Source organism: Bos javanicus, chromosome 22 (assembly GCF_032452875.1).
Source record: "Bos javanicus breed banteng chromosome 22, ARS-OSU_banteng_1.0, whole genome shotgun sequence".
Taxonomy (NCBI): Eukaryota; Metazoa; Chordata; class Mammalia; order Artiodactyla; family Bovidae; genus Bos; species Bos javanicus.
The window spans coordinates 33,517,507-33,532,244 of NC_083889.1; the positions used below are offsets into that span (position 1 = coordinate 33,517,507).

A 14,738-nucleotide genomic window follows, 5' to 3' on the forward strand; every position below is an offset into this window, starting at 1 on the left:
TAAGAGGGTAAAGCGTCTGCCTGCAATGCTGGAGACCTGGGTTCGATCCCTGGGTTGGGAAGATCCCCTGGAGAAGGAAATTGCAACCCACTCCAGTATTCTTGGACTTCCCTGGTGGCTCAGACGGTAAAGCGTCTGTCTACAATACAGGAGACCCGGGTTCAATCCCTGGGTTGGGAACATCCCCGGGAGAAGAAAATGGCAATCCACTCCAAGACTATTGCCTGGAAAATCCCATGGACAGAGGAGCCTGGTAGGCTACAGTCCATGGGGTTGCAAAGAGTCAGACACGAAGGAGTGACTTCACTTCAGAAGAATTAAAGAATAAACATGCAGAGACAAATGACACAATTACTGAAATTAAAAACTACTCTAGAAGGAATCAAGAGCAGATTATCTGAAGCAGAAGAACAAATCAGTGAACTGGAAGATAAAATGGTGGAAGTAAATTCTGAAGAGCAGAATAAAGTAAAAAGAGTGAAAAGAACTGAGGATAGTCTCAGAGACCTCTGGGACAATATCAAATGCACCAACATTCGAATTATAGGGATCCCAGAAAAAGAAGAGAAAAAGAAAGGGTATGAGAAAATTTTTGAAGAGATTATAGTTGAAAATTTCCCCAGCATGGGAAAGGAAATAGACAATCAAATCCAAGGGGCACAAAGAATCCCATACAGGATAAACCCAAGGAGAAACATGCCAAGACGCATACTAATGAAACTAACAAAAACTAAACACAAAGAAAGTATGTTGAAAGCAGCAAGGGAGAAGCAACAAGTAACATACAAGGGAAACCCCATATGCTTAACAGCTGATCTTTCAGCAGAAACTCTGCAGGCCAGAAGGGACTGGCAGGATATATTTAAGTACTGAAAGGGAAAAATTACAACCAAGATTACTGTACCTGGCAAGGATCTCGTTCAAAACTGATGGAGAAATAAAGAGCTTTCCAGACAAGCAAAAGTTAAGAGAATTCAATACCACCAAACCAACTTTACAACAAATGTTAAACAGACTTATATAGTCAAGAAATACAACAGAAGAAAAAAGATCTACAAAATCAACCCCAAACAATTAAGAAAATGGCAGTAAGAACGTATGTATCAATAATTAAATGTAAATGGATTAAATGATCCAACCAAAGACACAGACTGGCTGAATGGATACAAAAACAAGACCCATATATATGCTGTCTACAACAAACGCACTTCAGACCTAAAGACACATACAGACCGAAAGTGAGAGGATGGAAAAATATATTCCATGCAAAAGGGAAGCAAAAGAAAGCTGGAGTAGCAATCTTCATATCAGACAAAATAGACCTTAGAATTAAAGACTATTGCAAGAGATAAGGAAGGACACTACATAATGATAAAGGGATCAATCCAAGAGGAAGACATAACAACTGTAAATATCTATGCACCCAACATAGGAGCACCTCAATGCATAAGACAAACACTAACAGACGTAAAAGGAGAAAATGACAGTAACACAATAATAGTAGGAGACTTTCACACCCCACTCACATCAATGGATAGATCATCAAAACAGAAAATTAATAAGGAAACACAAGTCTTAAATGATACACCAAATAAGATGCATTTCATTGATATCCTCAGGACATTCCATCCAAATGCAGAAGAATACACCTTATTCTCAAGTGCACATGAAACGTTCTCCAGGATAAACCACATCTTGGGTCACAAATCAAACCTCAGTAAATTTAAGAAAATTGAAATCATATCAACCATCTACACTGACCACAACGCTATGAGATTAGATATCAATTATAAGAAAAAACTGTAAGAAACACAAATACATGGAAATTAAACAACACATTTCTAAATAACCACCAGATTACTGAAGAAATCAAAAGGGAAATCAAAAAATTTCTAGAAACAAATGACAATGAAAACACAACTCAAAACCTATGAGATGCAGCAAAAGCAGTTCTAAGATGGAAGTTTATAGCAATATAATCCTACCCAAGAAAGAAGAAAAACATTGACTAGACAACCTAACTTTACACCTAAAACAGCTGTAACCAAAAACAACAAATAAAAAAAAATTAGTAGAAGAAAAGAAATCATAAAGATCCGAGCAGAAACAAATGAAAAAGAAATGAAACAATAGTAAAGATTAATAAAACTAGAAGCTGCTTCTTTGAGAAGATAAACAAAATGACAAACTTTTAGCCAGACTCATCAAGAAAAAAAGAGAGAAGAATCAAATCAACAAAATTCGAAATGAAAAAGGAGAGGTTACAACAGACAATGCAGAAATTCAAAGGAATATAAGAGACTGTTATGACTATGCCAAAGTCTTTGACTGTGTGGATCACAATAAACTGTGGAAAATTCTGAAAGAGATGGGAATACCAGACCACCTGACCTGCCTCTTAAGAAACCTATATGCAGGTCAGGAAGCAACAGTTAGAACTGGACATGGAACAACAGACTGGTTCCAAATAGGAAAAGGAGTACATCAAGGCTGTATATTGTCACCCTGTTTATTTAACTTATATGCAGAGTACATCATGAGAAACGCTGGGCTGGAAGAAGCACAAGATGGAATCAAGATTGCCGGGAGAAATACCAATAACCTCAGATATGCAGATGACACCACCCTTACGGCAGAAAGTGAAGAGGAACTAAAAAGCCTCTTGATGAAAGTGAAAGAGGAGAGTGAAAAAGTTGGCTTAAAGCTCAACATTCAGAAAACCAAGATCATGGCATCTGGTCCCATCACTTCATGGGAAATAGATGGGGAAACGGTGGAAACAGTGTCAGACTTTATTTTTGGGGGCTCCAGAATGACTGCAGATGGTGATTGCAGCCATGAAATTAAAAGAATAGCAAGGAGAGATAAGAAAGCCTTCCTCAGAGATCAATGCAAAAAAATAGAGGAAAACAACAGAATGGGAAAGACTAGAGATCTCTTCAAGAAATTAGAGATACCAAGGAAAATTTCATGCAAAGATGGGCTTGATAAAGGACAGAAATCGTATGGACCTAATAGAAGCAGACAGAGAAGGCAATGGTACCCCACTCCAGTACTCTTGCCTGGAAAATCCCATGGATGGAGGAGCGTGGTAGGCTGCAGTCCATGGGGTCACTAAGAGTTGGACACAACTGAGTGACTTCACTTTCACTTTTCACTTTCATGCATTGGAGAAGGAAATGACAACCCACTCCCAGGGTTCTTGCCTGGAGAATCCCAGGGACGGGGGAGCCTGGTGGGCTGCCGTCTACGGGGTCCACAGAGTTGGACACGACTGAAGTGACTTAGCAGCAGCAGCAACAGAAGCAGAAGATATTAAGAAGAGACGGTAAGAATACACAGAAGAACTGCACAAAAAAAGAGCTTCATGACCAAGATGATCACTCACCTAGAGCCAGACATCCTGGAATGTGAAGTCAAGTGGGCCTTAGAAAGCATCACTACGAACAAAGCTAGTGGAGGTGATGGAATTCCAGTTGAGCTATTTCAAATCCTGAAAGATGATGCTGTGAAAGTGGTACACTCGGTGTAAACAGTGTCAGACTTTATTTTTTGGGGGCTCCAGAATCACCGCAGATGGTGACTGCAACCATGAAATTAAAAGACGCTTACTCCTTGGAAGGAAAATTATGACCAACCTAGATAGCATATTCAAAAGCAGAGGCGTTACTTTGCCAACAAAGGTCCATCTAGTCAAGGCTATGGTTTTTCCAGTGGTCATGTATGGATGTGAGAGTTGGACTGTGAAGAAAGCTGAGCACCGAAGAATTGATGCTTTTGAACTGTGGTGTTGGAGAAGACTCTTGAGAGTCCCTTGGACTGCAAGGAGATTCAACCAGTCCATTCTAAAGATCAGTCCTGGGTGTTCATTGGAAGGACTGATGCTAAAGCTGAAACTCCAGTACTTTGGCCACCTCATGCGAAGTGTTGACTCTTTGGAAAAGACCCTGATGCTGGGAGGGATTGGGGGCAGGAGGAAAAGGGGACAACAGAGGATGAGATGGCTGGATGGCATCACCAACTCGATGGACATGAATTTGGGTGAACTCCGAGAGCTGGTGATGGACAGGGAGGCCTGGCGTGCTGCAATTCATAGGGTCGCAAAGAGTCGGACATGATTGAGCAACTCAACTGACTCACTGACTGATATATAGTATGTTTTATATACAATTTATAGAATATGTTTTATGATCTATTTTTTTCTCTGAAAATATCACATTTTCCAATGTCAATAACAATTCCTTTAATGGTGAACTTAATCTAGATAATCAACCTAAAATACTTTTCTCTTTCTAAGCATTCCACATCCCTTTATTGCTTGTAAACTGTGGTTAATCTTCTCACTTTTATGGCAGCAAACTGCCTCCTATGCAAGACAGAGAATTAACAATGAAAATATTTTTCTTTTCTCTGCAGGACCCTATATGATACCAATGGTTAACTGCAACAGAAAAGCATACATCCCCGCTGATTGGTGTGGGCTTAAATCTGGTGAACTTTATTTGACGCTGTCGGTTTGTATCTGATCTGCCTTCAGGTAAATTTCTCTTCTGGTCTTTGTTTTATTTTTAATATGGCTGATTATCTGTTCTCTTTTATCTGGTTTGAATTTTAATTATGAGAAAGAAATAATTTCCCGAAATGGAAAAAATATAGAAAAATAGATATGTATATCTTTTAATCCATATCTCCTTGGCCGTCCCTCCTTTTATTTCTTTGCTTTTCGACTTGGTCAGAGAGGCAGTGAAATAGAAGGGCTAAGAGAATGGACTGTGGACTCAGACAGCTTGGGTCCTTCTTTCAGCAGCATCTCTTACTAACTGTCCAATCATATTTCAGTACCTTTTCTTGAGTTGCCAAATACTGATATCTAATTCAAGGGATTATTGTTAAGATGCATATTAGAATATCTGGTATATTATAAGTCTCTGTAAACTTTTAAAATTAAATTTGGTATCTAGGCTCTAAGATTTAGTTCTATATTTTAAGATGCTTTCACATGTCTTTGAAACCTCAGCTTTTAAAATTTGAAACATTCTTGCTCCCCTCTTTTACCTCCACTTACCTTTCCTATTCCCCTTCTTTCCTCTAAATCAGATCACTTTTTAGAGTTAGTTCTAGTGCTTTATTGTCCACGGACTTTTTGTTGGCCTCCCAAGTCTAGACTGGACACCGCTCTATATAGTTGTGTCCTATAAGACACACCTCAGTCTCTCTAAGATTCAGTGCCAACCACATTTGCTAAAGCATCTACTGCTCAGTGTGGTAGCATAGATGGAAGAATGTCCCAGAAGGAGGGAATAAATTGTGCAAAATCTTGGACTGAAGAAGGCATTTTGTTTGAAGGACTGAAAGGCACCATGCTTTATCTAGGGATGTGGAAGTGAGAGATAGACTAGTGAAGTGAAAATAACTATCTAGTGATCACAAGATCACTATCACTATCTAGTCTATCTCTCACTTCCACACACAATTTATTCCCTCCTTCTGGAATATTCCTTCATCTGTTCTTTCCCCAGATGGCTCTTTTTTTATCCCTCTGGTCTCACAGAGATTTTCCCTGACCTTATCATTCCCTTTTTGAAAACAGATGATGACTTAAATGTGGTTTAAAAACCACAGACCACAAGACTCAACACAACCAAAGTGTGCCTATGTTTTCAATCTAAATATCATCCCATTCCTCTCTACCTGCTCCCACATTCACTATGCTCTAGTCACTCTTAACTTCTCTCAGTAATACACTTCGGTATTCTTTCCTTTAAGAAGCATTCATGCAATAAGCCAAGTACAGAGAACAGAACTCAAGAACTGGTATATAAGATAGAAATTGCTCATGCACTCCAAAAGCTTTCTAGCCTTTGTACCTGCTCTAAACTCCTGTTTTATTCATCACTGTTCACTCACCCTCTGACAATGTACCTGGCACATAGTAGGTGATCAATCATTATTTATAGACTAGATGAATAAAGGAATGTGTCAGTGAATGAATAAACACAGCCATTTCTCGTTCTCATGTTTTAGGTGTCTTATGAATTTGCAGCAATATTCTAAGCAAGTGGTTGGCGGTGGGCTGAGCAGGGAGGAGGCTGGGAAGAATTTCAGATGATGTGTCTGTATGTGTATGGGTGTTTGTGTGGGAATCTGAGTCTGAGAATGCCTAAATGTGCATCTCCAACCACAGCCCAGTGCCAGAAAGGCTTTTTGAATTGCTTCTTGTTTTTTCTCATCCACCCTTTTGTCCTTTTCTCCTGCCACACCATATTGAAAGTAGGCCTTTCCCACTCTTAGTTTCCACCTTCACGTTCATACTGTAGTGAAGAACATGTGGTATCTCTGGGAGTCCCAACTAGGAGATCTAGCAGTTGCTAGTTTAGAGTAGAGGAGGAGAGAATTATAAAAAGGAGTTCAAGGGAGTCATCGAACATGACTAAAGCGGGTAGGATAGAGTAGTTGAGCACACCCACACTTGGATTCCCTAAACCAGAGGTCCTCAGTCTTGACTGTGAGTTACAATAACCTGGGGAGTTTGTGAAACTCTAAATGGCCTCGGACCCTACCCCAGATCAATCAAATCAGGATCTGTGAAAGTGCGACTTGGGCAGCAGTATTTTCAAAGCTCTCTGTGTGGTTCCAACATGCAGCCAAGTTTGAAAGCCACTGCAGTAAAACAAAACCTTACTGCAGTGTTTGGTCACTATGGCAACCCCATAAATACCTGTGATATTTTGTTAATTAATTGCCAACTAAGAGGCACATTCCCCCTGTTTAATAGATTTAAGGTTAGGCCAGTGTTTCCAGTACATCTTTATGGAAAGCTTACTATGTGCTTGATATGATAATATTTACCATATAAGACCTCTATTTCATTTCTTTGTGATTTTTTTTCCTACCTCATATTTAAGTGCATAGATTATGTGAACTTTGGGTGTTCCAAGAGATGGTTAGTACACATCATGATTGCTCCGCTTACATACATTCCCCCCCACCTTAACTTCTTATCATTTAGTCACAATCTCCTGTGCTGAGCTAACTGCTGGTTCTAGGAGTCTATTCTGTGGCTCAGGGTAGCCCCATTCCCTGCCATAACCAGGGATGAGCACAAAAGTCAATCTGTGCCAATAATTATGCGAGGATAGGTTTGCAGAGATCTCCTGGAAAGATACTTTTTTTCATTCATCCAAGACAGTTTTAGGAAGTAATTTTTTTTCTCTTCTCCAGACCGGAGAAAGGGAGCAGGTCATAGACTCAGTGTCATTATGAAGCAGTGCTAATCTTAGCATGAGACTGATACCATGAAAAGCAGAGAAAACAAGTGTGGAAAAAATGTCCTTTGCTGAACCAGACTCTTAAGTCCACTCAGTGTTAGACTTGCCCTGTAATAGTTTAAGGCAGTTTGAGTGTGGCTTTCTGTTACTTTCAACCAAAAGCATCCTAATTAATGGAGCATTAAGAGACAGCCTGGGTTTCCCAGGTGGTGTTAGTGGTAAAGAATCCACCCACTAATGCAGGAAATGTCAGAGACGTGGGTTCTATCCCTGGTTGGGGAAGATGCCCCGGAGTAGGAAATGGCAACCCAGTACAGTATTCTTGCCTGGAAAAGTTCACAGACAGAGGGGTCTGGTGGACAGAGTTAGACCTGACTGAGCACACATAAGAGACAGCCTACAACAGTGGAACTATAAAACTAAAAATATCCCAAAGATTATTTAACCCAAACTTTCATTTTAAAAATGAGAAGATTGAGGACTTCCCTTGTGGTCCAGTGGTTAAGACTCCGTGCTTCCACTGCAGGCAGCATGGGTTCAGTCCCCAGCAGGGGAAGTTCCACATGCTGTGAGGTTCAGCCAAAAAATAAAAAATGAGAAGATTAAGACCCAAACAGCCAAAATAACTCATGGAGGACAACGCGGTCTACTGGTCTTATGTTACCTAGAATTGGGCCTGGATTTCAAGTGTCCTCATTCCAGTGCATTGTTCATTCTACTAAAGAATAAAGTCTTTATTGTATACATTCACTTTAATTTTCAAATGTTGCTAAATTAGCTGTGATGACCCTAATTTTTTAAATGTCATTAAATTTCCTTGGAAGGAACTCTCTCTAGAAATAGATATTCTCAGCCTTTTCTCAAAAGACATACTCAAAGCCTGTAGAGACCATTTGATTTTCAAATGCAGACGTCATGAAAGAATATGCAAAACTGTTGAAAATATATATCACACAAGCCACCCCCAACCAAAAAAAAATTTAAAGTTCTATCCAGCTAGGCTGCTTCAGTAAATGATGTTTCTGAATATATAAAATACTTGAATCTAAATTTAAAAATACTCCCCCACCCCTTGATTAACCAGATTGTCCCCTCCCCTATATATAGGAACGCTATGTGCCTGAGCCCACTTGCCATCTGTCACCACATTTTCCAAACTTCTCTTCCACCTCCTCCTCTTACACAATCTTATCACATAAAAATATTAGATTTCAGGGATTTGTATAATTTCATTAAATTTTCTGAGCCAAGTAAAAATAGAGGAAGTACTGGTATCTCAAACTGACTCAGATTTTGAGTTGTCCAACAGATATCCATGGTAGCCAGTGATGACCTTTAGGCAGAGCTCATGTGCCTGGGAATAACATGAATAAGGCTTTTCCCTTAGTATGGCATTTCACATTAGAACTTTGCAAGTGTTCCCCATATTACAGAGAGGGATTTGGATAGCTTCCAGCAAGTCCTGACTCATATACCATCTTATTGCTTTGTTGATCACCTTTTGTAAAGTTTTGTGAGTTTTCTCAGATCATTTAAAAAGTACTTAGAAGCCAGTTGGGAATTATCCATGTTTCTGCTTCCTCTTTCACAGTTTGGGAAATGATTTTTAGCCATCTGAATACAGGGCACCTCTTCTCAGTTCAGTTCAGTTGCTCAGTTGTATCCAACTCTTTGCGACCCCATGGACTGCAGTACGCCAGGCTTCCCTGTCCATCTACTTAACCAAGTGCTTAAGACAGAAGTTTAAGTGCCTTCCTTGGTTGCTCTCTTTCTTGCTTCTCACCTACAATCCATGCAAAATCTCTAGCAGTGCTTTTGTTTCCAGATCCCACAGGAGGTCTTTGAGGAATGCCCAGTGAGGTTGGCTATAAAGTATCAAGGCTACTACACAGGGAAGAATTGGTAGAAATGGTTCTTTCCTGCTTCTCTGCATGTGTAGGAGAAATGAGGCTTATAAAGTGCAGCCTATTGTTTCTACCAAGTACTCCTTTTTCTCCCATCCCTACCCCAGGTGGTCCTGAAGGGTTTATCAATCACCATGTCTCAACCATTCTCTGATGGCAGGGGTAGTCACATGACTCAGGCCTGACCAATCAGGAATTCCCAAGTCCTCTCAGCAGAGGTTGGTCCAATTGTGGCACATTATTCAAGAGGAACATCAGGGAGAAAGAGATTTGCTTCCTTTATAGCATAGACTTGGGGCTACTGGTGGCCATTTCTATTTGCTACAAGGAAAAACTGTACCTGTGGCAGCAGAAGCACAGCCACACCCATAAGGGAAAGAGACAAACTAATATGGAAAGATAGAAAAGGAGAAAGAGACAGGGGATAAGAAGGGAGTCTAAATCAGGGGTTGGCAAACTAGGGTCTGCCTCCTGCTTATGGGAACACAATACATCCATTTATATTGTATTATCTATAAATGCTTCTATTCTGCCATGGCAGTGTTTAGTTGAAATAGATACCAAACCTAACTAACAATGGCTAAATGAGGACATATGAAGTATTTTGTCCTTTTCAAAGAGCTCATAGTTTATTGAAGGGTAAATAGAAAAGTAAATATATATGTATAGTATATAATGCGGAAAAAATACAATACAGAATAATACACCCAAAAACTAGCAAAGTAGCAATGGTCACAGATGATACTTATACTACTGATGATGACATCTTCCAATTATTGACTGCATATTATGTGGATGCTTTACATATATTTTCACTCATCCTTCAATCTTGTACAGTAAACATATCAGTAAGGATAGAACAAGTCTTGCTGCAATAACAAATCAACCTGGTATCTCTTGCTGCACATCCATGGTGGATCAGTAGCAGAATGTGCTTAGTCTTAACAGCCAAGATCTCAAGATGATGGAGGTTCCTTTTCAACACATGTTTTCATATTTGCCTCACTGAGGGTAGTTTAGTTCAGTCGCTCAGTTGTGTCCGACTCTTTGTGATCCCATGAATTGCAGCACGCCAGGCCTCCCTGTCCATCACCAACTCCTGGAGTTCACCCAGACTCACGTCCATCGAGTCAGTGATGCCATCCAGCCATCTCATCCTCTGTCGTCCCCTTCTCCTCCTGCCCCCAATCCCTCCCAGCATCAGAGTCTTTTCCAATGAGTCAACTCTTCTCATGAGGTGGCCAAAGTATTGGAGTTTCAGCTTTAGCATCATTCCTTCCAAAAATCCCAGGGCTGATCTCCTTCAGAATGGACTGGTTGGATCTCCTTGTAGTCCAAGGAACTCTCAAGAGTCTTCTCCATCACCACAGTTCAAAAGCATCAATTCTTCGGCACTCAGCTTTCTTCACAGTCCAACTCTCACATCCATACATGACCACTGGAAAAACCATAGCCTTGACTAGATGGACCTTTGTTGGCAAAGTAATGTCTCTGCTTTGTAATATGCTATCTAGGTTGGTCATAACTTTTCTTCCAAGTAGTAAGCGTCTTTTAATTTCATGGCTGCAATCACCATCTGCAGTGATTTTGGAGCCCCCAAAAATAAAGTCTGACACTGTTTCCACTGTTTCCCCATATTTCCCACGAAGAGATGGGACCAGATGCCATGATTTTCGTTTTCTGAATGTTGAGTTTTAAGCCAACTTTTTCACTCTCCTCTTTCACCTTCATCAAGAGGCTTTTTGGTTCCTCTTCACTTTCTGCCATAAGGGTGGTGTCATCTGCATATCTGAGGTTATTGGTATTTCTCCCAGCAATCTTGATTCCAGCTTGTGCTTCTTCCAGCCCAGCGTTTCTCATGATGTACTTTGAATATAACTTAAATAAGCAGGGTGACAATATACAGCCTTGACGAACTCCTTTTCCTATTTGGAAACCAGTCTGTTGTTCCATGTCCAGTTCTAACTGTTGCTTCCTGACCTGCATACAAATTTCCCAAAAGTCAGGTCAGGTGGTCTGGTATTCCCATCTCTTTCAGAATTTTCCACAGTTTATTATGATCCACACAGTCAAAGGCTTTGGCATAGTCAATAAAGCAGAAATAGATGTTTTTCTGGAACTCTCTTGCTTTTTCGATGATCCAGCGGATGCTGGCAATTTGGTTTCTGGTTCCTCTGAAAAGAAGAGAAGCGAAAAGCAAAGGAGAAAAGGAAAGATATAAGCATCTGAATGCAGAGTTCCAAAGAATAGCAAGAAGAGGAAAGAAAGCCTTCCTCAGTGATCAGTGCAAAGAAATAGAGGAAAACAACAGAATGGGAAAGACTAGAGATCTCTTCAAGAAAATTAGAGACACCAAGGGAACATTTCATGCAAAGATGGGCTCGATAAAGGACAGAAATGGTATGGATCTAACAGAAGCAGAAAATATTAAGAAGAGGTGGCAAGAATACACAGAAGAACTGTACAATAAAGATCTTCATGACCAAGATAATCACGATAGTGTGATCACTCATCTAGAGCCAGACATCCTGGAATGTGAAGTCAAGTGGGCCTTAGAAAGCGTCACTAGGAACAAAGCTAGTGGAGGTGATGGAATTCCAGTTGAGCTATTTCAAATCCTGAAAGATGACGCTGTGAAAGTGCTGCACTCAATATGCCAGCAAATTTGGAAAACTCAGCAGTGGCCACAACACTGGAAAAGGTCAGTTTTCATTCCAATCCCAAAGAAAGGCAATGCTACAGAATGCTCAAACTGAGGGTAGGGACCATAGCAAATCTCACACTGCCTCTAGAAAAACTTCCATCTACAAGTGAAATACAGCACCTTCGCTCAGATTGCATTAGCAAAAACAAGCCAGAAAGCCATGCCTATATTGAAAAATTCTGGTGAAATGTGATCAGAAGAAGAGCTGGAAATATTTAGAAAATACCAGTAATGTTTACCCAAAGAAATATTGGGTAAACACCTTTCCAATGAGGAAATTCAGTAAGAGAAGTTAGCAGACTTTGTCAAAGTTAACATTAATAAAGTAGCAGTGTTTTAATTGAACCTAGAGTCAGTATCAGAGAAAGCAATGGCACCCCACTCCAGTACTCGTGCCTGGAAAATCCCATGGACGGAGGAGCCTGGTAGGCTGCAGTCCATGGGGTCACTAGGAGTCGGACATGACTGAGCGACTTCACTTTCACTTTTATGCGCTGGAGAAGGAAATGGCAACCCACTCCAGTGTTCTTGCCTGGAGAATACTAGGGACGGGGGAGCCTGGTGGGCTGCCGTCTATGGGGTCGCACAGAGTCGGACATGACTGAAGCGACTTAGCAGCAGCAGAGTCAGTATGACTCTAAATTCTAAGTTCTTTTATGTTGTATTGTGCCAATATACTTTCCCTTTGTGCTGGAAAATAGTAGAGTTTACAAATTAAAGGAATAGTAGGTTTTAAAGGACCAAGAAAGAGATGTAAAATATTTAGATTTGGTGAGCTTGCAACAAAGGAAACCCTTTAATCATTTTGCTAAAGACATTCACATTATATAAGCTGTATTTAAGAAAGATATGAATGACAGTTTCAACTAGTGAATTTAACCTGGAATGGGATGATTAGCAAAAGGAGAGAGCAGTATGGAAACAGGAATGAGATAATACAAAAAAAGAAGGGATTCAAAGAGCGAGAGAAAGAGTAGCAGGGAAGGAGAGGTTGAGAGAGAGAGAGAATTAGTAGTTGCAGAGGAGATTTTGGACTGAGATCATCTCTGTTCTTGAGGTACTTTAAGTATAATTCTTTCCTAAAAGGTTCAGATTCAGATATTTATGAGACAGAGTTGCTATTTCTTTTAGAGGCTTGTCAAGTGTACAAGAGGAGGAAAAATCTGTTTGTGAAAGGAGTTTACAGTATACTTAAAGTTTATTTTAAAAATAAATAGGACTTGATAGATAGGGCAGTAAACAACAGGCCCTACCAGGAACCTGCCAGGAGCACTAACAGGAAGCATCTGTAGGCTGCCAAGAGCCAGAAATAAGAATGAACAGTTCTTACCGTCAGAGAGTCACAGGAATACTCACAAACAAAAAGGATATTTGGGGAGCAGCATCTGTAAGCCAAGTTACTCCTGTCACGAACACACTCACAGTTTACATAGAACATACCCACACAGGTAAAGCCACATCTGAATCAGATGTTGCTGGCTCCCTTTGCTATAAGTTCCTGGTTTTGTTTTAGCCTGAAATTGTGACATGATACAGAAAAATAGGTAGAATCCTTTAGAGAATTTAATATCATAGGGATATAAAAATGTGCATGATGTCAATAATTAAGAAGTATGAATGACCAGAAAAGAGTCTGTGTGCTCCCTCCAAAAGTTTATTATTTTAACATTTATATTTATTAACTTTGCAAAGGTCGGACTAATTATGGATATGTGCTTACTATGTGCTGAGCATGATCACAGGAGCTGAGGATACAAACATGACAGAGAGAAGCAACCTTTACCTTCCTAGAATCTCCTATTTTCACAAAGGAAGAAAATGAGAAAAAATGAACGAGGTGATTAAAGATTGGACTAGGACTAGTAATAAAAAGCTATGAAAATAATGATATAATAGAAATCCTAGGGATAAAGAGTGGGACCAACATCAGGCAGGGCCCAGGTGGCCCTTTCGAGTGGCGAGCTTTGAGCTAGGGTTTGAAAGGTAATAAGCAAACCATGTGATGACAAAGCATAGTATATATTTGATCCTGTTTCAATTAATTAAGACTTTTTTCTAGAGAAAAATATAATAGAGCTGGGTTATAAAGCTCATTGGATAAAGACTTAAGAGAACTGAGTCTATTTTCTGCCACTTAATAGCTGTATGCCCTTAAGCCAGTCACGTAACCTTTAAAAGTATGGCTTTCTTCATCTGTGAAATGTGTGGGTTAGGCTGGAGGATCTCTGAGGTCCTTTTCAGCAGTAAAAGTATTCCTTTCTTGTCCCTACTGCATTTGTGTGCATAGAGCACTTGCACACACACCACAGATGTAAGTCTTCTATTAATATTTTCTAATTGTTGTCTGGAATAAACTGAGCAAAATAAGAAATGCTTACGCAACATAATCTCAGTATAAGTAAAAACCACCATGCCTCCTTTTAGCATCTTCCCAAAATTCAACCTTTCCATAAAGGTCTCTGAGGATAAGTAGGACCATATTTGGATATAGCCACACCCCTTTAGCTTCCCTGATAGCTCAGTTGGTAAAGAATCTGCCTGCAATACAAGAGACCTAGGTTCAATCCTTGGGTTGGGAAGATTCCCTGGAGAAGGGAAAGGTTACCCACTTCAGTATTCAGTCCTGGAGAATTCCATGGACTATACAGTCCATGGGGTCACAAAGAGTCAGACCTGACTGAGTGATTTTCACTTCACACCCCTTTCTCAAACTATCAGTCTCTGACCATAGTCTCTGATACTCCATGTGTGTATGACTCTTCCTCCATACTCTCCCCTAGTACCGCCCAGTCCAACATCATCTGATTGGACCAGAAGTGGATATCCAAACTGAGGAAGAATCAACTATAGGCTGACCACTGA

The 14,738-nt window shown here is 40.1% G+C and overlaps 1 long non-coding RNA gene across 1 annotated transcript in view; it reads left to right on the plus strand.

The window, feature by feature from the left end:
• The window catches only part of LOC133235232 (uncharacterized), a 55,927-nt gene that overhangs the window by 13,174 nt on the left and 28,015 nt on the right, over positions 1-14,738 (plus strand). The window contains exon 2 of the long non-coding RNA XR_009732490.1: positions 4,417-4,537. This is a non-coding gene — a long non-coding RNA (uncharacterized LOC133235232). The remainder of the gene's footprint in view (positions 1-4,416; positions 4,538-14,738) is intronic.